At 44.8% G+C, this 22,453-nt stretch overlaps 1 long non-coding RNA gene across 1 annotated transcript; it reads left to right on the forward strand.

Annotated features, from left to right (window-relative positions):
- Nucleotides 1-1,291: 1,291 nt before the first annotated feature.
- On the forward strand, nt 1,292-21,896 carry LOC309446268. The gene is made up of 5 exons (XR_014185439.1): nt 1,292-1,414; nt 1,731-1,795; nt 3,346-3,514; nt 12,191-12,400; nt 21,728-21,896. It is a non-coding gene; the product is annotated as an uncharacterized lncRNA (long non-coding RNA).
- Nucleotides 21,897-22,453: the final 557 nt, after the last annotated feature.

The raw sequence follows: 22,453 nt of genomic DNA on the forward strand, positions 1-22,453 counted from the left end.
ATGGTGGACAGTCGGGGAGATGCCTTCACTGTTCTCTTAGCTCTATTTCTTACAGCTCTAAATCAGGTATGACATGAAAGAAGTTATTTGTGCACCATATGGTGACCTGAGGATTGGTAGGTCATCTTCTTCCAAGAGCAGTAGCTGTCAACCTGTCACTTGTGGAAGGAAACCAAGAAAAGCAATTGTAGGCATCTTAAATTCACTGTACAGGAGCTGCATCGCTGCTGAGAGTCCAGAAATGGAAAAAAACAGTCAGAACTCACTGTCCTAGGGGCCTTTTCAAGTTAAAAGTCTTTGATTCCCATGTCTAAGTTAATATCCCACTGAAAGCCAGCTGCTTCATGATCTCAGCATCTCTCCTAGTGAAAGAATGGGAGCTGCGAATTGAGCGTTCTTGAAGGATACCAGTCCATAGATGCTGGAACTCAGTAAATTCATTGTTAGAGGTTATTTTGCTGAAAAGCCATTTTCCCTCTTGTTTATCCTTGCCAACAGGCTCTCGGCAGATCCTCAAACACAGCCCTCTCCCATGGCTATCCAAGAATAATGCTGTATCACTGGGAATCTTCTCAGCCTTTTCTGATTTCAGTAATAACCAGAGAGAGACTGACCTCTCTGGCTGTGGTGCTCAGAGGGACTGACCTGGGTACCTCTCCTGGGTGTCTCCAGGCTGGGCTTCAAGCTTGGGCTGGGCTGGTCAGTCAAAGTTCTCTGCATTTACAGAATTGCCATCAAGGTTTTAGCAATGGTGGATGGCCAAGTGTGGTCACCTATCCCCTGACAGCTGGGCTGAGACCACTGGAGTCTTCAGCTATATTACCTTGAACTGATGACCTGCAGATTGAAAGCACAGCAACCCAGTGCCCATTATGCACACAGCTCCCATTTGCTTTTGTAGTTCTTTAATAGAAAAATAACAGGAAAAGCAATTACTGGCCATATGAAATGTAAGTTCATACAGTATTTCCTATAAGATTTCAAGCAACTCCTTGTTAAAGCAGATAAGTTAATCTGTCTTTTGGTTCAGGTCACAGTAGGTTTTCAGCTTTAAATCACCGTGGCACAGTAACTAATGGCATTTACCATAGAAATGATGTTGAAAAAACAAGGAATTTGGGCAATTATTAGGTGTATATTTCCGGTGAAAACAACCCACGTAAAGACAGTGTCAGTGAAATGGATGATTGATCATCTGGATTTTGCTCCCTTGCGTTTTCTTGCCCACTTTCTCTACAATGTAGTATTAACTGTTGTGCAATTATTGTAATGAAATCTGCTGGCGGACTTTTCAGCGTGAGGAACTCTGGCACTGTTAGGACAGGCTCAGCAGGGCTTTTTACCCATGGAGGCTGAAACTGCACAGCAAGAGCAGCATGGTCCCTTCAGGCAGTCAACTTTCAGAAAGACCGAGGTAAGAGCTTTACCAGAGGTGGTTTTTTTCCACTTTGAATTCTTGGTAAAATGCTGTATGTTCCAGTGTTGACTCCGAGCTCATTAAAGTCAATGCAAAGACCCTTGTTGACTTTAATGAGTAGTGGTTTGAACCCTAAAGCTATTACATGATCAAAACTCCCACTGAACTGTAAATACGGAGGTGTTTTGTTTGCATTGCAGATATAATATTTGGCTACAAGGCAGGGATGCTTGCGATTGTTTTCTGTATGGTCTTTGTGCCTCTTTCAGATGCTCAGTAGTTTTACTGGATTGTTTATAATTTTGTTTATTAGGTTAAATGAATTGGCCAGATTCAATCTCAATGTGAAACAGAAGCAAGTGAAAGCTACTGAAGTCAGTGAGTGAAATTTGGCTTCTCTACAATATGCATAGTCTTATTCAGCTGTTGGCTGCTGGTGTTCTCACAGTACCTCCGGTCTACCCACTTGCCACAGCACCATGAGAAAAGTTTTAACCCTGAACCTGCAATACAGAATTTGTGGTGGGAAGGGCAAGTCCACGGAGCAATGGGAAGCAGAGAAAATCAATGCGCAATAGAAAAAATCGTGCAGAAATACTTTATTTCAAGCCTGCTCAGAAAAAAAAGTCAGGGACAAACCCAAAGCTTGGAGCTCAGAGCTTCTCCCTGAGTGGTATCGCTCTGAGTGGCCTTTGGAAAGGTGTGTCACTTGTTCTCTAGACTGCCACAACACCCTGGGATGCTGTAAAAATAGCTGGCAGTGCCTGACTGACAGGCAGGAGACGTGTGACCCTAAATTATGATGTTTTCCTTTTCATGATGAAATGAATGCTGCCTTAGACAGAGGCTGGAATACATCTGTTTGCGGTGAGAGTGCCATTTTAGGCCCATTTCTTTTGAAACTGGGGTTGGAATTGCCAGGGATCTGCAGAGCTACGGGCTCACAAAGAGGGCACTGTCTTTGAGGAATCTTTACATAAGCCCTGCACAGCCGAGGCAACAGGAGTTTGCACAGCTGCTGCTGGAAGAAAACATGTACTTTGAGCTGACCTGGGCTGATGACTTCAGGCGTTAAATCTGACGCTTTCCAGATGTACAGACCTCTCCTGCCACAGTCCCCAGTCATTCAGTCCCCAGGTAAAAAGGAAAATAATAACAATAATAATAGCAATAATAAAAGAGAACTGTAAATACCACACTGTAGTGTATATTCCAGAGGTGACACTTACAGATCGCATGGTCCACTTGGAAGGTGAGTGGCATTATCCTCTCCTAAGAGCTGTGTTTTGAACCATACTTGATTCAGAGCTAATTAGTGCTGCATCTACCTTCTGTCTCATCTCTGCTCAAGCACCTTTTTCAGAAAAGGCGGCTAAATTTCTAGAGCTCTTATTTTCTGCTGAGAATTGGCAAATATCTGTCTGTGAGCATAAGGCCCTCAGGGAATAGCCCTCAATCTGTGCTGGGGCCCAGGAGCGTTCCCAGGACAAAGGCATCTTGCCAAATAGTTAGCAAATTAAGTTTTGCACTTCATGGCAAAACAGAACCTTGCACATCAAGGGACAGACTTACCAGTGAGGATGGGATGAGATGATTGTGAAGTATTGTCACTGAGTGAGTGACAGAGAGGGGGCCAGCTGCTCCCCCACACTGCATCCCGACTCCATCTGTGCTGCTGCAGGTTACAAGCTGTGCTGCAGCAGTCCCTGGGATGACATTGCTCAGTTGATTCTCAGAAGGAAACGGAGCCTCATCCTTGCTCCAGACACAGCATACATTGTTTTCCTGCCTAGACTGGTTATTTTTAACAATAATTCCCTTCCCCATGCATCCTTGCAGCCCTTGGATGTTGAGATGTTCTTAGGGAGGGTGATGGAAGGGCGTGGGGTGTCTAAAGAGGATCATTTATTTTATTCCATTTTATTTAGGTGTGGTATTTATAAAGGCTCCAGAATTGGCAGCAAGAGAAAGGCAAATATTCTTCTGAACTGGAGACCGCCCCAACACAGACAGCTGCAGCCCAGCCTCTCCTCGTTCTCCCTGCCAGCTCTCTCAAGCATGACCTGGTTTGAGGACCACCTGCAAGGAGATCAAAAGGTGATTTTCCCAGCGCTTGCTCCATGTGCCGCTTGACTTTCACACTGCCTGGCAACTGAGTGGCGAGTGTGTCGGACAGGAATGAATTTTGGTCTCCCTTAGTTGAACCATGAATAACGCTGCAGAAGGCAATGGTGTAATGAAGGTCAAATTAGATCTGAGAGAGCCTACAAAGCCCAAGAGATGTGTTCCTGCCATGGTCATCAGGGGCATCCAGGGAAGTGGTTACTCAAAACTATCTGCTCTCTGATCAGCTGGCAGTTCTTTAATCTCTCCAGCTGGGGGATTGCCCGTTATCCTGGGAAAGGATCCTGGAAATACGGGGCAGACAGCTGCTCAGGGTGGTGTTTGCTGCTCATTTCTGCAGGGCTTTCCAGCTACAGACCCGTAAGCTTCTTGCATCTACTTTCTTCCTCAGCTTTCTCGCTTTCTTACTAATTGTAGTGCTGTGAAAAGGAGATTTGCTTACTTGAAGTATTACTGAGTGCAAAGTCACATGCAGAATATCTGTCTCAGGGGGATTTTTAACCATTGTTTCTCTCTCTGGCTGTGAAGAAACACTGATGTTTCCAAATTTTTCATGGAATAAAATTTCGAAACATCTTGGTTTGCAAGGGGAAATAAGTTTTACTCTGACATTTTTTGATCAAAAGTACACGTTTTAGCATGCTCCAAACTGACATGCTCACTTTAGTTTGTTCAATTAACCGGAAAGCTTTGCTTTAACTCAGTTCAATGCTGAACATCAGCCTTGAATTTTATTTTCTCCCAGCAGCTCTCATCCAGGAACTTAATACCCATAGGAAAAATTTCTTCACTGAAAGTGTTATCAAGCATTGGAACAGGCTGCCCAGGGAACTGGTTGAGTCACCATCCCTGGAGGTATTTAAAAGATGTGTAGATGTGGCACTTAGGGTCGTGGTTTAGTGGGACTTGGCAGTGTTAGATTTTCAGTTGAACTCAGCAATCTTAAATGTATTTTCCAACCTAAATGATACTGTGATTCTATATTTTTCAGTGGACAGGCTGTAGCTGCTATCGCGTCTCACAGACCTTAGAGACCACTCTGCGTCAGGCAGTTGTAGCACTCTGGGAAACAGCCTGCAGGGAAGAAGAGACATCTGAACCACAGCCCCAGCGAGGCAGTGTACTTATAGGGAAATGAGGTTTTAATGTGGTTTACTGAATACATTCAAACCAAAACATAGTTTTGTGATTTTGTTCCAACTGGCCCTGAAGAAAATATTGCTTCTTGACTTTCCTTAATTGGGAAAAAAAAAGAAGAAATGTAGTGTAATTTTATTTCTTCATTCTGAAAGGAAAGAGGGTTCAAAATCAGGATGTCGTTGTCCCTGAAAATTACAATTTTGTGAAAACCACCTCTTTACTGGGCAGCCTTCCCAAAGGGAATCCCCAGCCAGCCCCACTGCTAATATCAGTGCACAGTCTTTGGAGCTGATCCAAAGGTCATTCACACCATTAGACATTTTTATCGTGGACTTGAATAAACTTTGGACCAGGCTTTTTTGGCAGGAGCATACAGAGTCTGGAAACCTAAAAATAAATCCTAATTTGGAGCCGTCCGCAGCTTTTCAGCAGCCATGATGGTACACAGGTATGAGCTTGTCAGAGAGAAGGTGATGAGCTGATTTGGCCACCTCTGTGGCCAGAGTATCTTTTGCTGTTTGTTGACATAAACAAGGGAGAAGATATAATAGCATTCTGCAAGTGCAATATTAAGAGCTCTTAATGAAGAATTTCTCTATGAAGCATCAACCCCAGAAGGTTTAAATGGAAGATGACTTGAGAAATGATCTGGTTTTCTTTTCAGGAATTTTGCAGCAGTAATAGCTCTTGGAATATGTAACACTGCCATCCTCAGTCCTACTGATACCGTAAAATCAGCAAATTGAAGAAACTAGCATCTCTATTTTATTTCCACTGCCACGAGAGTTTAGTTGTGTCTGTTGCTGCTTGCTGGCTGATGAATCATTAGAGCTGAACACAAGTAGCCGGTCACTTGCCATGACCACTTGAGGTTGTACAAGTGGCCACATTTTCTGCAACGTGGTTTAGACTAAAAACAAACAATAATTCTTATGTGCACAAGTTATGTATAGTAGTCTAGGTGTAGTAGATGTAGTTGAATTTATGCTAATTTTCATGGTCTAATGCATCTTTGACTCAATGGGAAACTAGGTGTGCAGAAAATGGCAGGAATTTTGGGCTTTATGGACCCTTTTGAGAATCTGTAAGTCTCTGTGGGGTTGCTCTTTTGAAAAAGGCAGTTGCAGTGGAGAAATAGCGTGCTTGGCACATGAGATCTGGGAGGAGATAGTGAAGAAAAGGTGGTTGTACCATGTCAGGATTTAAAGGCAGAGAGAGAGAGGCAAGATCATGAGCACAGACAGAGAAAATTAGAGGCTTTTGTTCAGGTGGCCATGGGCTTGCTTGTGCCAACAGATTGTGGTGGATGCCAGTCCTAATTGCCACAGTGCTAGTGACAAGCATCCTGCTGGAGCAATATTGTTGGCTGTGGTCAGTCCACCAGCCAGTCCATCCAAAGGGCTCCATCCTCAGCTGGTTGGTCCATTTCCTTCCGACACATCTTTTTACATTCAATTACCAGATATTTTGTTTTCCACTCACAACAGGAAAGTGTTTGCTTCATTTGTGAGGTGTATAGCAGCCACTCTTCTGTGGGTCCTTCATCAATTGGTCGCTGTGACTGTCCTGATTCCCAAGGCAGCTCTCACAGCTGCCGCAGTCTCCGTTTAAGGGTGTTAAGTTGTGGCAGTAATAATGCTGGCCCTGGTGAGAATACAAATGTGTAGTTTGTTGATCCTGGACTGCAAAGCAGTACTACTGCCTGGCAACTACACCGCAAGAGCTGGCAGGCAGACCTATTTCCAGCACACTTCTCTGAAAGGGGAAAGGGTGTTTTCAAATGTCTTCTTTCCCTCCCTCTCCTCCAAGTGAGAGCCTGCCAGGAAGCTTTGGAGAGAAGCTCTGGTGCTCGTTTGTGCCTCCCAAGCTGAATATGATGGCTGGGCTCTTTCTCCAGGACTTGGACACCCAGCAAACTTCACTGGGTCTCAGCAGGAAGTGTGGGTCACTGTAGGTTGAAGGTGAGCGAGCCCCCCAGCACCTGGGGTAGAGAAGGGGAAGAAATGGAGTCCTGCCAGCATGTGTATTTCAAGGACTCCTCTTAGAGTGACTTCTAATAATCTGTTGGACAAACAGGCTAATTCTAAAAGTAGAAGCCAGGGTGCCGTGCTCCCGTTGTCAGACATTGCAGGGGACAGCACACGCTGGTACCCATCACTGAAGAACCAAAGCACGTGCCAAAGGTGCTTGGCTGAGTCAGGACTTGTGCTCAGTTGTCCTGTGGCTTACTGTGAATTACCACTGCTGAAGGGTGGTAGGGACACATTGAGAGCTGGGGGCACGTCCCACCTCTCTGCATCATGCAGGGAGGTGAAGTAACTCATACAGATACCTCAAGAGGGAAAACTGCAGATTTCTGTCCTTTACCACTGATATTTCCTGAACCTACAGTGGCAGGTTACGTGCAGTTCTTCTAAGGCTGCATTTTGCATCTGCCTTAGTGGTGATACCAAAAAGTTGGTAAAAAGGCTCCTTAACACTGTTTTGAAAGTGCTAAAAGCAGCACTTTTATTGCAGTGTGCCGGACGCTCGGAGGATCGTTCCTCTAATCAAACGTGCGTGTGATTCGCATTCCTTGGTATTTATTACATGCACCCATTGCATATTCATTTGCTTCTACTGCTTAGTTAATGCATTAAACATAAATTATTTAAATAACCCTGCCCTTTGCTGGAACTTCGTCTTTGCTATTCGAGAGTCTTCATCAGGGGTCTCTAGTGGTTCCCGGTGGTCTTCACGGTGTTGGCTTCTTGACCTGATTTCTTGAGCATGCATATTGTCATTTTGTGCTGCTACTCAGCAAAAGTCATGTAGCTCTTTCTTCATTTAGGGGAGCATTGGGCTTTCCCAGCTTGCAAGCCAAGGACATCCTGCTTTGCCTCATGTTCAGTCACCATAGAGCTATTGTTTCTCTGTGAGGTTTCTGTTACATTATGCCTAGCCTTGCTACATTAGGCCCAGTCTTGCTACATTATGCCTAGGAGTTTCTAAAAGATTTTTGTTCCTCTTATCAGTGGGACTGTCCTATCTGACAGAGGGAGAAATGGGGCTTATGAGCCGTGCCTGTTGCTGGCGCTTTGCCACCATCCCCTCTACAAGGAAACCTGGAAACCCTTTTTGGGAGCAGCATATTGTCCTAAGCACAATCATGTGTTCAGTGCACAGAGCAGTTAAATGGGCGTGTTAGGGGCCAGCTTTTCACTGAAGCCTCATCCCATTTCAGTCTCTCTCCTGAATGCTCGGTGTTCAGAGGTCTGAGCTAAATATGAGTGAAAATGTGCCAGGGGGGGTTCACTGGGGTTATTCAGCAGCAGAACAACTATACCAGCAAATTAGGGAGAAAACAAGCACCAGCTGATCAGTTCTTGCCCAAGGGCAACATTAATTTATGCATCCTGTTTGCTCTATATAACATGGGTACCCATATGTTACTGTGTCCAAGCAGGTACAGAAATGCTGCAGACCTTTTGTAGCCCCGGGAGCCCTGGCACTATGTTTTCTCAGGATAGAAGAATATAACATATAGCTGAAACTTCAGAAGAGGATCTGTGTTGGCAAAAGTTAATTGCCCTGTTTGAAAACGGTCTAGAGAGAGGTTAATGCCCCGGGATTGTACAGGCACAACCTTGGTTTTCCATCTACCTTGATGTCTCAATTAGCAGAACTCAGAGGAAGGGCAAGGGGGAGCAACTTCTTGGCCGTTTCCAGTTTTTTGGGGAGAAGAAAAAAAAAAGGTTTATTTATTAGAATAGGCAGGTCGCAATTTAACTGAGAGATTGTTAAAGGAATTCAAAGCCTGTGGGATTTATGACAAGGTGATGAAAGAGGAACTCTGATAGTTACCCAATAAGCTTCTTTTTCCAAGAACATAAAGTTAAAAAAAATAAATTTTAAAATGAGGATTTTTTTTTTTTTAATGAATGGGTTCTTGTGGTGTGCAGGCTGCTAACACTATCAACATTGTTTCTGGGGAACTCCAGGCATCTAATCAATCTTCATTCCATAAGAAAATGTTCCAAATTATACGAAAACCACATGGTTTCTCCTGTTTGTAGGGAAAAACCTGACCTGACCCCATCTGTGCTCCAGAATGGCTGAGTCCCCATCTTAGGACTAATTCCAGCAAGACTTGTGATCTATTTTCATTGTTCTAGCACTCAGAAGGTGGTACTTTGTGTAAGGATGCAGCTTTACTTAGGAAAAGAGGGAGAAGTTTCAGGGAACACGTGGAGGGAAGGATGGGGCTGGGATCGTTGCAGTGCACACCCAGGCCATTCCCAGGCTGTTCGTGTCCTTCAGCAGGCAGAGGTCGGGGCAGATGCACTCCTGATCTTCACCTGGTGCAGCAAAAGCACCATTTGCCTCACATTGACCATGTTCATTTACTCCATCCTCTGAGAGCTGGGTCCTGCTATTTGGTGGGGAGACAGTTTAGAGTTTTTGGGTCAGGACAGTATCAGGCATTGTCTATGAGACACCTCTGGGTGCCTCCAAGGCCAGGTTCATTGCCCATCGAGGCTGTGAATGGAAGCAGAGCTGTGGGACAGCTGGAGGCCGTCCTTCCACATACGGCAGTGCCCCAACAAGTCCAGACTGCACAAGGTTACAGGTTCTGCTGTGCAGCTCCGGGTTGCTCAGGCAAACAAGGCTGCCTGGAAAGCCTTGCTATGGGCAGGAGGCAGACAGGCTGGAGGCTGCGTCCATGGCCATTCCTCAACCCTCTGTTTGACAGCAGGGGACAGCATTGAAGGGGCTTGTGAAGGGCAAATTAGGGTAATTCTGCTATTTTCCATATAGCCGCATTCACAGAAGGAGGGCAGTGAAATGAGTTCTCCAGGATCAGCAAGCATGGCAGAGCCACAACTTTCCCAGGCCAGCACTACAGTCCTGCCTTTCTAATTATCTGCTTGAGCTCATTTTCCCTGGGGACTCCTTGCTGTCAGAGTCACCTCCACAGGTTCCATCCTTCTGTCAGATGCTGGCGTGCCTGCTCCTGCTCGAACACTGGCCTGGGGAGGCCAGCCCTTGCTGGTTGCTTCCACAGAACCTGTTACAGTTCCCCTTTAAATTGCAAAAGAGGTTTGGACTAGTCATCTTCAGACATCTCTTCCAACACTCTAGGGGCAATTGCTTTCCTTTTGCCTTCACACACAGATCCATCATGGCACAGACATGGCGGGTGTAAAATAAATATTTTTTTATATGCATATATATATAAATGCAAGTTCACAAAGCAAAGGCAAATTTCCTTTGAAGAAAAGAGACTTCTGCTGAAAAGATGTTATCCTTTGAAGACTATTTGCTTGTCTCATAAATTACCCTGCTATTTCCTCAAGATCTTGTGCAGAAGTGTAGTGCATCCTGGTCACTAGTTTCAAAGCCCAGTTCAAACCAAAGCAAACTGCAACAAGTCATCTCTGGAAAGCAGTTAACTCTGAATAGCTCTGGAGATCAAAAGGAAAGAGCTACAGACAAGACAAATCAGTAGGCTATTTAGAAATATGCTGCAGTGACAGGGCTTGCATCCAGTTTTCAAACTCCAGCAAACATGGGAGAGGATTTTAGGTCCCAGATCTTGACTTAGGAGAACAGAGAGCAGTGTGTAAGTAGAATTAAAGGCAACATGATGCAGCAGAGCACTGAGTCTGTTCGACTGCTGCATTTGACATGGATTCAACTGCCCTCATTAGGAGGCCAGAAGGCTGAGGACCAATCTTGTAGCCCTGTGTCTGTGCCCTCCTTTCACAGCCCAGGTCTCGCCCCACGTGGTCTCACATATAGACAGCGTTAGCTAGTGAGTAGCTCCAGGGTCTGGTGCAAGGCTCTTTGTTCCCGCAAAAGAGGGAGAAATAAAATAAGTCTTCTGAGGTGAACCTGCCTGTACAAATGTTTTCCTACTCAATTAATGTTTTTCTAAATATAAAACACCTGCCATCTGGCTAAATACACCTCGAGGAGAAAGAGGTAGTGTCTGGGGCAGGTAAGCCTGCCTGGACCTTCTCAAACCTGTTTTGGAAAAACACAGTCAACTGGAATATCCTAAATATTGGTGCCTCAGCACTGCTGCGCTGGTCTTTGTTGCCCAGAAAGCTTGGTTACCAGCACGCATGTGGCCAAACTGGGTGTCTGGTATATTTAGTGGTGTGTACGGGCTCAAATGCCTCATTGGCTACAAAAACAACTTCTGCCAAGGCAGTTACCTGCATCCTGTGCTGAAAATAACATGGCCTAGGTGAGGGATGGAGAAAACGTCACGATATCCTGACATCCCTCTGGCCATGGACCGTGTTTACCCTTCTCTTGACAAACAGTTTTGATTTTTTTTCCTGGAGTGCCAAGCTCAGGTGTCATTAAGGCTCTGGCATTCAGTGAGCTGCACAGCAACCCTCTCAAACCTCATGGGGCAAAGTGGGTCAGGGACATGTTGAAGACATTCTGGTTTGGGTGACTACACAAGCAGTGGCATGTGTCTCCTCATGATGGTTCCTGAGCCACTTGAGCAAGTGGCTTGTCCTAGGTCAAAATTGGGGCAGGGTGAGGTCTAGATTCCCTCTATTATTATTATTTATCCAGGAAACCAAGGCTGCTCTGACAGCCAAACTGGTTCCCTGAATGAGGGGGAAAAAAAGCATATTTTGAACCCTTCCTGTGGAACACACATGTGCTTGCTCTCTCCTTCTTAAATAATGTCAAGGAAAACTGAGAAAACTTAGCAAGAAATCTGTCCTGCCCTTTCCTTGTCTACCTTCAGTGTGTTTTTGTTTCTTTCCAAAACAGACAGATTTCCGGACAAAGAGAATTGGGACTTTGCTTTGAGTTTCTTGGCTCCTCTCTGTTCATGTCTCCCTGGCTATTCCTTTATTCGAACAGAGGCTTTTGTACGCAGTATATGAGGTTGAACCGAGGGCAAATATTATTACAGTCTCGTGTTCTGAATCGACACCAGCCCAGCCTCCCTCTGCACTGCTCTAGCAGGATTTTGTGTCAAGTTGTTCCTCTTCTCCAAAGATCTGACTATGCCCTTCAGCAGAGTCATCTGAGTACTGGACTTTGCAGGGCAGAACTATGACCAGTGCTGTCGAGACAAAAACATTGACTTGCAGGCACCGCCTGCCTCACTAGGTGAAATCCAGGTGCTTTGTCTAGGGAAGGCGAGTGCTGAGACATTCAGTGGCCTTCTCAGTCACAAGAGAGAAAGCAACAGTTAGATCCGGGCCCTGTGTATGGACACGGAGCAGCACAGAGTTCAGAAATTAAACAGATTTGAAGGAAAGCCACTGCTCCAAGGACAGGGTGGGAAGAAATAACTGGAGGATAATACCCAAGACCAGCCTTGGAGCTGCTAATAGACTGTTCATTATCTTGCCCTTCTTCTGACTTTTACATTTTGCCTTCATCTTTCAGCTGTTCCACTATTTCCTTGCTTAACTTCGAAGCCTTCAGTGACTGTTCTTTATTTTCCCTTTCAGGCAGTTAATTGTTTTCATCCTTTGCTCTCCTCTTTGGCAGGAGCAAAGAGAAGGAGATGGCAAGCAGGAGAAGAGGTGTGGATGGAGGAAGCTCAGCCAGTAAGGAAACTGGTCCCAACCCTTTGTGGAGACATCCTGAAGAGACGCTTGCTCTAGTGACACATTCCTGCAATGGCAAGTGCATCTGAGGGATATATGGCCTGTGACATGCTGTCACTGTGATGGAGTACCTTGCTGGGAGAAGCTCTTGGTAAGTGGGTTTTTTTTTAGTTTTTCAGGGCATTTATCTCACCTTAGTCTTTGATAGCACATGAGCTGGGATTTGACAGAAATTGTAGGTACTGGTAAAGCCCTGAGACACACTGAAGTGCTAGAGTTGATACTGGGAATGGAGAGGAAAGTCTGTATAGCTGTCTCTGGGCTTTAGGAAAAGGACACTTCACAGTTCAGTGGAGTATGAAGTATTATGAGCCAATAATTGCAATATCCGTCTAACTGCTCACCCTGCCCTAACCTTCTGTGTCCCCATTGGGCTCCGTCGATGTTCGTGGTGCCCCATGTCTTCCCCTGCTTTGCAGTTCATGGTTCAAATGAAGTCTTTAGCTTGCCCCTCTGATGGAAGCCTGCATGCAGATGTGTGAGTCTGGCTCTCCCTAAGAGCTGGTCCTTCTTTGGTGTGACTGCTGTCTCCTGGGGGCTATTTGGCAGGGCTTCTTTAATCTCAGACACTTTGGAAAGTTTTCAGAATCTTTTTCTGCCCCTTGCACACTCGGAGGCTAATATGCACATTGCTTTAATTTGTTCTTCAGATGAAACCCATTATACCTGTAGGTGCCTGGTTGTTAAGTCAGTAATTTACTTCACGGTAGCTTAGCATGTTTTTTAAATGCCTGTTTTGCTATGGGGTTTCTGTTCCTTGCAAGGCTGTGCAAACCTGTAAAACAGCACTGGAAAGAATTTCTTTGGAAAAAAAAAGAGGCCCAAGGTGAACTAGACTTCTTTTTCTGTTCACCCGTAGGGCCATAAAAGAACTAAAGGGTTGGTGCTGCTTTACAAGTGTTCTGAACTTGTAGACTCTGCCATAGTTTGTTTGTGCATTGTGTAAGGAACTGGGGAGAATGGGACAGAGGATGTGACATGGGCCTTCTGTCTGTGTTCTCAAAGAGGTACCAGAAAAAAGTCTTTCAGCTCTGTTTTTGCATACGTGTCTTTAAAACAGAAAAGCAAAGTATTTCAAAGCTTTCTCTGTCTTTTTGGTGGTGTGGCTCCGACTGGATTGCTGTATTCCACATAACTGCTCAGTAATAAATGGTCTTTGCTTCATTGGCAATATTCTTCTCTCTGCTGGCTACCCACTTACAAAGTCAGCAGCTGCACTTGGCTTTGATGGGAGGCTCAAGCCATCTAACGGGAACTGACTTTTCTCAGATGAGGCACTTGAAATGAGAAGAGAATCAAAGCACGCTGCTGCTTTGCTGGGAACAGGACAGGGTCACCTCTCTTGATAATGGGATGTACTTTAGGACTTTCTAGGAAACAAACAAGGCTCCGTTTTCAGCTCTGAATTCTTGGTAGCCTGAGGCTTTTGGAAAGCTCTATTTCATTTAGATTCTGGCTTGTACATTTGTTTACTTGGACTATAAAGACCTTTTTATTCAGATGCTCAAGAGCTGTTTACCGTTCAGCACATGTGGTCTGCATTGCTCACACTAAAATCTTTTGAGAATGTAGCAGCCCTTTTTTAGTTCTCTGATCTGTGCTGGCTAAGGGACAGTGGCAAAAGCCCACAGAAGCCTGTTGTCCAAAATGTGCTGCCCCTGTTCTGACTGACCGGCAGCCTTAGCTGAGGGAAGGGTTGCTTGCTGGTGCAAATCTGGAGTCGCTCTGTGGGACTGAGAGCAGGTGTGCCAATGTAAAAAAAGAGGACAACTTTGCAAGCCACTGAGGTGTCTTCACAGGACATTAAGATCTGAGTTTTGCTTTCCACCCTGATTCCATGCTCTGTAAAGATCCATAAAGCTGGCACCAAGGCCTGAATCCTGCAGGATCCAGCCTGGACATACTCTGCATCGAGCTTAACTGGAGTGCATGGAAAGCAAAGTTTGTGCCTTACAATAGCAAGAGTGCTGCACTGAAGCACAGTCATAAAATAACTAGATGGCATTTAATTTCACTGGTGATTTTGTGTGGTTCGTAGAGGCCGTAGCTTAGCAAGGCACCTGCCTAAAATTAAACACAATACTACCCCTATGCCCTGCTTTGCGTTACTGGAGTAAAAAGAAGTCTGGTTCTCTTCCTATCAGTTTATTCAAGCAGCAAAATGAAATAACTATGCACTGTGCTGGCTTGCTTGCACCTCTTGGACTCTGTGCTTAAAGAAAAAGAAATAAAATAAAAACTAGAGGGTGAGAGGCATGGAGGGGGGGAAGTCAGTCACTTCCTCAGGAAACACCTATAACAACAGCGCTTGCAAAAAGTATTCGAGAAAACCTCTCCTGTTTTGATTTTAAAAAAACACAACAAAACTGACTTGCTCTGACTCCACAGCATTCTCCTTTTATTTATTTTTCTTGAGACATGGTCCAATTTTTATTTTTTGCTGAGTTAAATGAGCAATAAGTAGTAATCAGATGTTGACATAAAGTTATGTGTACACCTGCTGACTGCCTCATAAAGAACCAGAATGCTTTTAGTTAAGAAATGGCAAGTAAACTAAAATACAGAAACGAAGTTCACTAATAACAAACTCAAGCAGTTAAATTCTATATATTTATTAAATCACACAAGACTTCTGAATGACCTTTTTCATTTGATGGTGCCTGATGGAAGCAGTTCTGATTTCAATTCTGACTCAAAAATCTGGTATTCTTCAAGGTTTTGCCAGTCAAACTGTGTATTTAAAGGAGCTTTCAGATGAAAGGGAGAGGAGCTATGCTGCACATCAGTGTGACTTCTGGGTATGTGCAAGTTGGGCCTGTGACTGTTGGATTCTTGATACCTCCTTGAATTCTTAAAAGGTGTAAAATTATCCCTTGATGCTCCAATCAGAAGCACTGGAGGTCCGTGAATGAGTGAGCTGTGCAAACACGTGCGCTTGTGTCTCCCTTGGTGCTCAAGGCATTGAACTGAGGGCCTGCGGTGCAAAACCATGCGAGTTGTTGCAGTTTAAAAAACCAGGAGACCTGCTGGCTGAGAGCTGGGGCAGGTCTAGATCTGAGCCCATTAGGACCTCTGGGGACTTCTCACAGTTCCTATAGCCCTGAAGCATCTGGAAATGCAGTGAATGTGTCTTTGAGGTTCTGATGGGACTTACTGAGAGAACTTTTGTCATTTTTTTTTTTAATCTGAGGAAGCAGAACAGGTACACAAAGCAACTAGACTGTGAGATGGAGAAGGTTAAGGTTCTGGATGTAAGCATTAGTTCCGTTCTAGTTGTAGAGAGCTTTTGAAGGGTTCTTTAGATGGCTTTCAAGACAATGGTGTGCTAGAGAAAAGAAGCTATCAAGAAGGGCTTGGAGAATGCTGCCAAAATTTGGCTGTGTTTTCTTGAAGGCTTAAGAATGAGCAAATGTGAACTTTGGGACAATAAAACCAGAGTATTTAGTGTAAAGGGGGAGAAGAGAGAGGAGGGGTGAGATGGGGAAAAAAAGGGGCTTGGACTAATACAGTCTTCCTAGTTTTGATATTGTCTGACTTAATATAATCAGATTTCTCAAACAGAATACTTTGGATGTGCACTAGGCAAAGTATGAGGCCTCTTTGCAACAGGACCAAACTGAGTTCAGAGCTGTGACGTGTCTGTGAGCAGCATGTCAGTCTTCAATGGTTTTCCAGTCAAAAAAAAGTTAAGTCACAGAAAAGTGTGAATTCGATCCCCTCACCATGGGGTGGAGGGAAAACAGAGAGGTGGTCTTGAATTTCAAGCATGAGACTTGAGTGTCTTTGAACTGAACCTCTGGGCCAAGAACAATATCTCAGTAACAGGATATGTGATGTGAATTTTACAGCCTGTAACTGCTTCCTAGTTGAGACAGATCCTGATAAGCTATACTCATGAGGTGTACTCTGAACTCCAAAGACGTTCGTGGTAACGTCTCAGCGGTCCCTTGCAATGCAGGGAATACCACCTGGCTCATTGCCAGGCTGTATTAATTAGTGCTTGGGGAGTCTGGGAATTCACTGCTGTTGGTTAACACGCATTCATCCAGAAAAGCCACATGACTGTTTTGCTCACGAGGGTCACATGGACTGTCACGGTGCAGAATTAGGCTTTTGACATGCACCTGCCTTCCTGGTGGTGGATGATGGTGTGATCTCGGGGGCTCTGTATGCACAAAATGCTACAAAAACTGCAAGGCGGGACTTTGAAGGGCAGCCACTCGGTCAGGGGCTGGTGTGCTGTCACATGGAGCAGTCCTCCCAAATGGGACCTCGGGATGAGGGCAGGCTGGGCTCATAGCTGGAACATGGACTCAACAGCATTTTTGAGCTGAGCAAGCCTGGTCTATCAAAAGGCAATTTGACCAGGCTGCATTCCTGCTGCTCCTCTCTCCACCAGGCCATTTGCTTGTACAGCAGTTAATGGGGGTGCTGGGACAGAGCTTTGCTTGTTCACATTTCAAAGAGCATTGCAAGGAATGCAAGGAAGTTGTTGGACATGTTAATCAAAGAAAACTCATATTCAGGAGTTTGATTTATACCTGTGCACTAGACACAGCTCACGTAGGCTGGTAGATTGACACTCAGGCTACAGGTTGTAAAACTTCTCACACGAATTCTGCCCTCTGCCCCTTCCAGTCACATCAGACTGGAAGCAGCTTGTGTCTGTGTCCCAGATGCCTCCCATGAAAGAGGGTCACTCCCAGCCTGTTGAGAGGCAGTTGCAAACTCAGAGCTGTTCTGTATCTCCTTCTTCTTTCTCCTCTTTTCCAGACCAGATCGGTTCACTTAATAAGGACTAAGACACCAAACAGCCCTTGTCCAGGATCTGACCTTGTAACAGAAGAAAGTGCAGTCCCTAAACCTAGAAGAGTCACTCCGATGAAAAAAACGGGGTATTTATCCATGTCTGCCACATCTGCAAGCTCCAGCTGGGATCTAAAAGCTGAACTAACATTTTTGTTGTCATTAGTGCCTCTTTGTTGAAGGTCTGGATTTCACATAGGAAATCCTGCACTAGAATTGCTTGCAGAATATATCCTTCATGTTAGAAAACAGAGCTAAGTAACACAATGTGTCACAGTGCCGTAGCGTGCCCTCCGTCTGCAGCTCACAGCATGTTAAGCAGGCAGGGAAAGGCCACCACATTGCCCACAGAATGTATGCTCATGCTTATGACGCTGTTGGGGAGATTAGAAGACAATCCTGAATTCTGAGCTCCCATTACCAACCCAGCCCATTCATGAGGCCTCAAAAAATGCTGGCAGCTTTGATCCTTTCAAGTCCTAACGTATAACTGGGGATGCCAAGCTCTGACTTCAAAGTCTGTCAGTCCGCAGATCCATAAACTGATCAACAAGCACTTGCATGTCATCATGCAGAAGGTCTGATGGAGGGGTGGGGTGGGAGCACATTCCTTCCTTTCCCCAAAACTCCTAGGCCATGCCTGGAGGAGCCTGGATGCTTTGGTGTGATTGCTTCTGGTCTTTTCTTTCCTTCTTCACATTGTAAATTATTTAGGTGGCAGCATCAAAGATCAGAGAAAAGCACAGGAAAAAAATCTCAAGTAAATGCTTTATACTCATTGGGATCATCTGTCCAAAGAGCTCTGCTCGCTTTGTGAGTATGGGGCTGTATTCAGCCACAAAACATCCCTATAATAGTTTACAGCTGGGGAAACTGAGGCATGGGGCTGTTAAAACGTGACTTGGCTAGAGCATCTGCAAAGTCTCTGCCAGAACTGGGAGGAGCGTTCTGTCCCCCGACAGCTCCTCTGCATCTGCAGGAGCATGTTTCCTCCCGGCAGCCGCTCGCCAAAGGCTACATGAGAGACCCTGCTCCTGCCCATCTCATCTGTGCTCCGTAACATGGCAACTCTGCTTCCATGGCAAGTCACGGAACAGCACAGCAGCCCTGCCCTACACCTACACCAGGCCCTCTGGCCAGTTACCTTTGCCCCACATCTCCAGTCCATTACACACACCCCTACCTCTCTGTGTTCCCATCCTGAAACATCATCAGCCTTTTCTGAAAAATCTTGGCCCACATGAAGCTGTTTTGAAGGAGTTCTGATCTATACAAGGCTCTCCAAATGGCGCTTATTTCACTTGTGTTTCCTCATTGGAAAGGGCAGATGTTTAGAGATGCTCTTAGGGCAGACCTTCCCCAAGCTCTGCTGGCCTTGATGCTGTACTGTCCCTCTCCTGGGTCACCATACAGAAGCGTCAAGCTCCCTGTGGATGCTTTCTGCTCTGCTTGATTTATCCAGCCACCTGAAGCGGGAGAGGTGTCTTGTTTTGTTTCTCCATCTGCAAAGTAACACAGTAGGTTTAGCCAGCAGTGGAGTTCAAGGTTGCTATAAATAGTTTCCTGCCTTGTCATGGGAGTTACCCATTTATTATAGTTCTTTTCCTTGTCAACAGCCTTTCTCCAAGTTGGCTATAGCAAAAGCTTTGGGAGGCTCTCACTGCGCAGCTCCCATTGAAAATGCCCAGAGCACCTGATCTAGCACAACTTCAGCTCCTTGACCAGGGCAGGGATGTCTGATGTCCTGAAGAGCCATGTTTGCTCCAGCCCTTTAGTTTTTTAACTCGATAACGTGGCTTTCAGCCAGTTCAGTAGGTCCCTTCTCCTGGAATGGGTCGTCTTGTATCCTCGTTAGTTCTGAAACCTCCTTCTGCTTCCCCTAGGAAAGACTAGTCGAAGTTCTCCAAATAAGGGAGGAATAATTTTCTAATTGTGAGAGGAGAACAAGAGACTCTCTAATGTGAGTTAGGCTTCAGAAAACACATCATAAAAGGATTGCTTCCTTCCCGAGTCTCCATCCCCCACTCCCATTTTAAACAAGTGAAATCCAGGCACCTCTGGGGTGGAACACAGAATCCACCTGCCTGGGTTAAACATGGAGCAGCAGATTTTTGTCTCTCTTGGCAGGTTACAGAGAGTACAGGGAAGCTTTGTAGGTAGCCCAGAGGGAAGCGCCAGGCCATGGCTCTTGGCTCGGACAAAGATCGCTTGTGCTGAGAAAGGTGGTTAGAGGTGAACTGAGGCTTCTCACAGCCCCTGTCTGGAGTCTGGTTGTTGTTGGCTCTGGGTACGTTTTGGGGTGATGGAGGAAATAGGTGTCCAGTGAGCAGTGGTGAAGTTTGTGCTCTTGGCAGATCCTCCGTTTGTGCCCAAGCACTGATGATTTCTTCAGCATGTGCATCTGCCAGAAGGGTTTCTGTATTGCTGAGTGGGGTATGAACCTTTCATGGGGAGCAGAGGAAGGTTTTCCTGCAGAGACAGCCTCACCAGTGCTAAAAGGGCAAGGATCTCAAAGCCACTCTTATCATTAGTAAAGTGGGAGAGGTATTTATTGCTTGGGTATCAAAATGAGGCTTTTGGGACCTGCCACTGGCTATTTTCTGATGTCATCCAAATCAGATATTTGTCCTCACGTCATGTCTCAGGTTCCCCACCTCTAAAATAAGGACAAAGTGTTCCTCAGCCTTCCTACCACACCATACAGCTATGGAAGAAAACCTGACGGATACTGGTTTAGATCTTGCATTATAACTCCCAGTACTGTGAGCCTTTAATGGTAATTCAGAATAAACCAACTTAATGGAAAGCTTTATGATTTGTAACCACACCAAAAGGATGAAACAAAAATATCTGGTCTCTGAAGGAACACAGTGAGGACATATTCTTTTTCTAAAGCCTTCCAAAATCTTGAGTTTTTCCTCCTGGAAGTTTATATAGCATGGGAAGGTGAAGCCAGCATTCCTCAGGTAAACTTGTTAACCTTCAAGGGAATGTAGAACAGCAGACACTGGAGATGGAAGCGGTTCACTGTGCTGTGGGGAATGGCGCAATCCAGGCCTAGGATGAAACGCTTCAGCCAAGCTGCTCCCAAATGCTCTGGAATTCAAACAAAAAACTTCTGTCTTTTCTTCCTCTGGCTCTGTCTCACCCCCATGTCCCCAAATGCCTAGTGCTTCTCAGCTCCATTCTCTGCTTGGATCCTGCAGACTTCACAGGCATTGAGACAGAGAAAAGTAGCGTTTATAAATTGGGCTGATGAAGACAATTCATACAGAGCTTTCAGACTGGATGGGGATTCCTAATATCCTGCTGGTTATTTGAGAAACTTGCGCAGAAAGGCTTTTTAACATGTGTAGGAGTAGAATGAATCCAAAGGGAAACAGTGGGCTGTTGGAGAGAGAATGGAAACATCATGTTCCCCAGTGGATGGATTTAGTACATGGTGGAACACCCCAACAACTGGCACCCCATCTGCCCTGGGGCTTCAATCTCACTGTGTCCCTTCAATGCCTTAACCTTTGGATTCTTAAAATTGGCGAGTGCCTGAATCTGCTGACCAGGTTATGGCCCCAGTGCTATTTTTACCTACTTATTTGACAAGCAATCTGAAGAGCTGTTGCAAGTCTGTCCATAAATACAGAAGGATAACATTGTAGAGGTGGGTTTTTAATTGAGGCTTGAACAACCCGTTTTTAGCTTCCCTGAGTCTGCTCCTTCCCATCTCCTCTGCGATCCAGAGTTTCAGCAAAGATGAACTTGTCGTGGTTGTAACCTTGCGGGCCCGCGAGTCTGTGACTCTGCTTTCCATGAGCTTCTGGCAGCGCCGCTGCGATCATGCAAGAGCAGCCTCAGAAAGTGCCTCTTCAGATGTGCGTATCTGCAGTGGGCCAAGAGGAATCCAGAAAAACTGAGGAAATTGCTTTTCTCCCTCTTTGGAGTATAAAATGTTCTTTTCTTTCAAGTTAATTTGTTCTGTGAAAGTTCCCTTGAAATCATTTTCCAACTACTTTAAAAGATCAAATAGATTATATTGAAAGCTACTGTAAGATGAAGTGCCCATTTGGATTTAATAAATGCTGGTTTATAGAGCTAGCCTCATTATTTCTTTGGGATAAACCTATAGAGAATGGAGCAGAGGAAAGATTTTAATGTTTCTGAAAAATTTATCCCAAGAACAGTAAAAACATACCATAGAAATATACCAGCCACAAAAATGACATCTTAAACACAGTATTTATGACTTTCTATATTTGTTTTGCATAAACTTTTCTGGTTTCTATTACACAGATTGATTTATGGAGTTTATTTGGAATAAATGTAGTGCATATTTAAAACAAACAGAGCCCAAATCTGCTAAGCGCCCAGGAGCTATAAAACTCTCTATGGTTCAAACTGGGAGCCTCCAAGTCCTTTGTATCAAACATCTTTTTCCATTAAAAAAATGCAGGAAAATAATAGGAAAGTAGATGAAGAAAAGCAATTTGTAAAAATATATCTAGCCAGTGTTTCAACTAGGATCGGTCTGAACTTTTCATGTGGCGTCTCATTCTGTTCCTTAATTAAACGTTCTTTACCCAAATGGAAATTTTACCACGAATTTCCTTTTTCACAGATTTGTTTGGGAGGTGCGGGAGCTGACAGAGGCTGGAGGGGATTGAAAACTGCTCCGAAAACATTTTGGTTTTACTGAAATTCACGTAACTTTGGAAGACACTCCAAACTAGAAACTTCTTAATAGTTCTTCTATTAAGTTCAGCCTTCAAAAGTGAAGGGAAGAAAAGAGGAGCGATTTGCCTGTAAGCCATCAGTGCTTGATTTGTAAATAAGCTAATTATGTATTTTAGCAGATTGGGGGTTACAAACAGTAAAATAAGGATTGTATTTATTGATTTATTTTTAAAGCTCATAAGTTGCATTTATCTCTGCTTTGCTCCCGCTCCCCTGCCAGACTTGGCATCTGCCCTCTTCCTTCCTGTAACTGGATTACTTGTGTACTCTTAGTGCACTTCTAGATTGGCTAAAATAATGGCTTTTCTGTATATTTTAGGGTAGGTTTGCAAGTCATCACAGCACAAAGATCCTCTCAGAAACCTAACCGATGTCCTTTACACGCCCACAGCAAAGCACCTGGGACTCGAGTACCCAAAATCAATGCAATTGCTTCTAAATGACCTGCAGTGCAGACTGACCACTATTGGGTGGGTGAAATTTAGGATTATGCTGAGTTTGTTATTCAAAAATTGCTGGCAGGCAAAAACAGAGGCTTGTCAGCTTTTAAATAACTTTAAATGATACTTTAAGGTGCATTGGCTGAAAAGCTGCCACAGGGTCTGAGTGG

This window comes from Streptopelia decaocto (assembly GCF_964273445.1).
Source record: "Streptopelia decaocto genome assembly, chromosome: 15".
NCBI classification, from domain to species: domain Eukaryota; kingdom Metazoa; phylum Chordata; class Aves; order Columbiformes; family Columbidae; genus Streptopelia; species Streptopelia decaocto.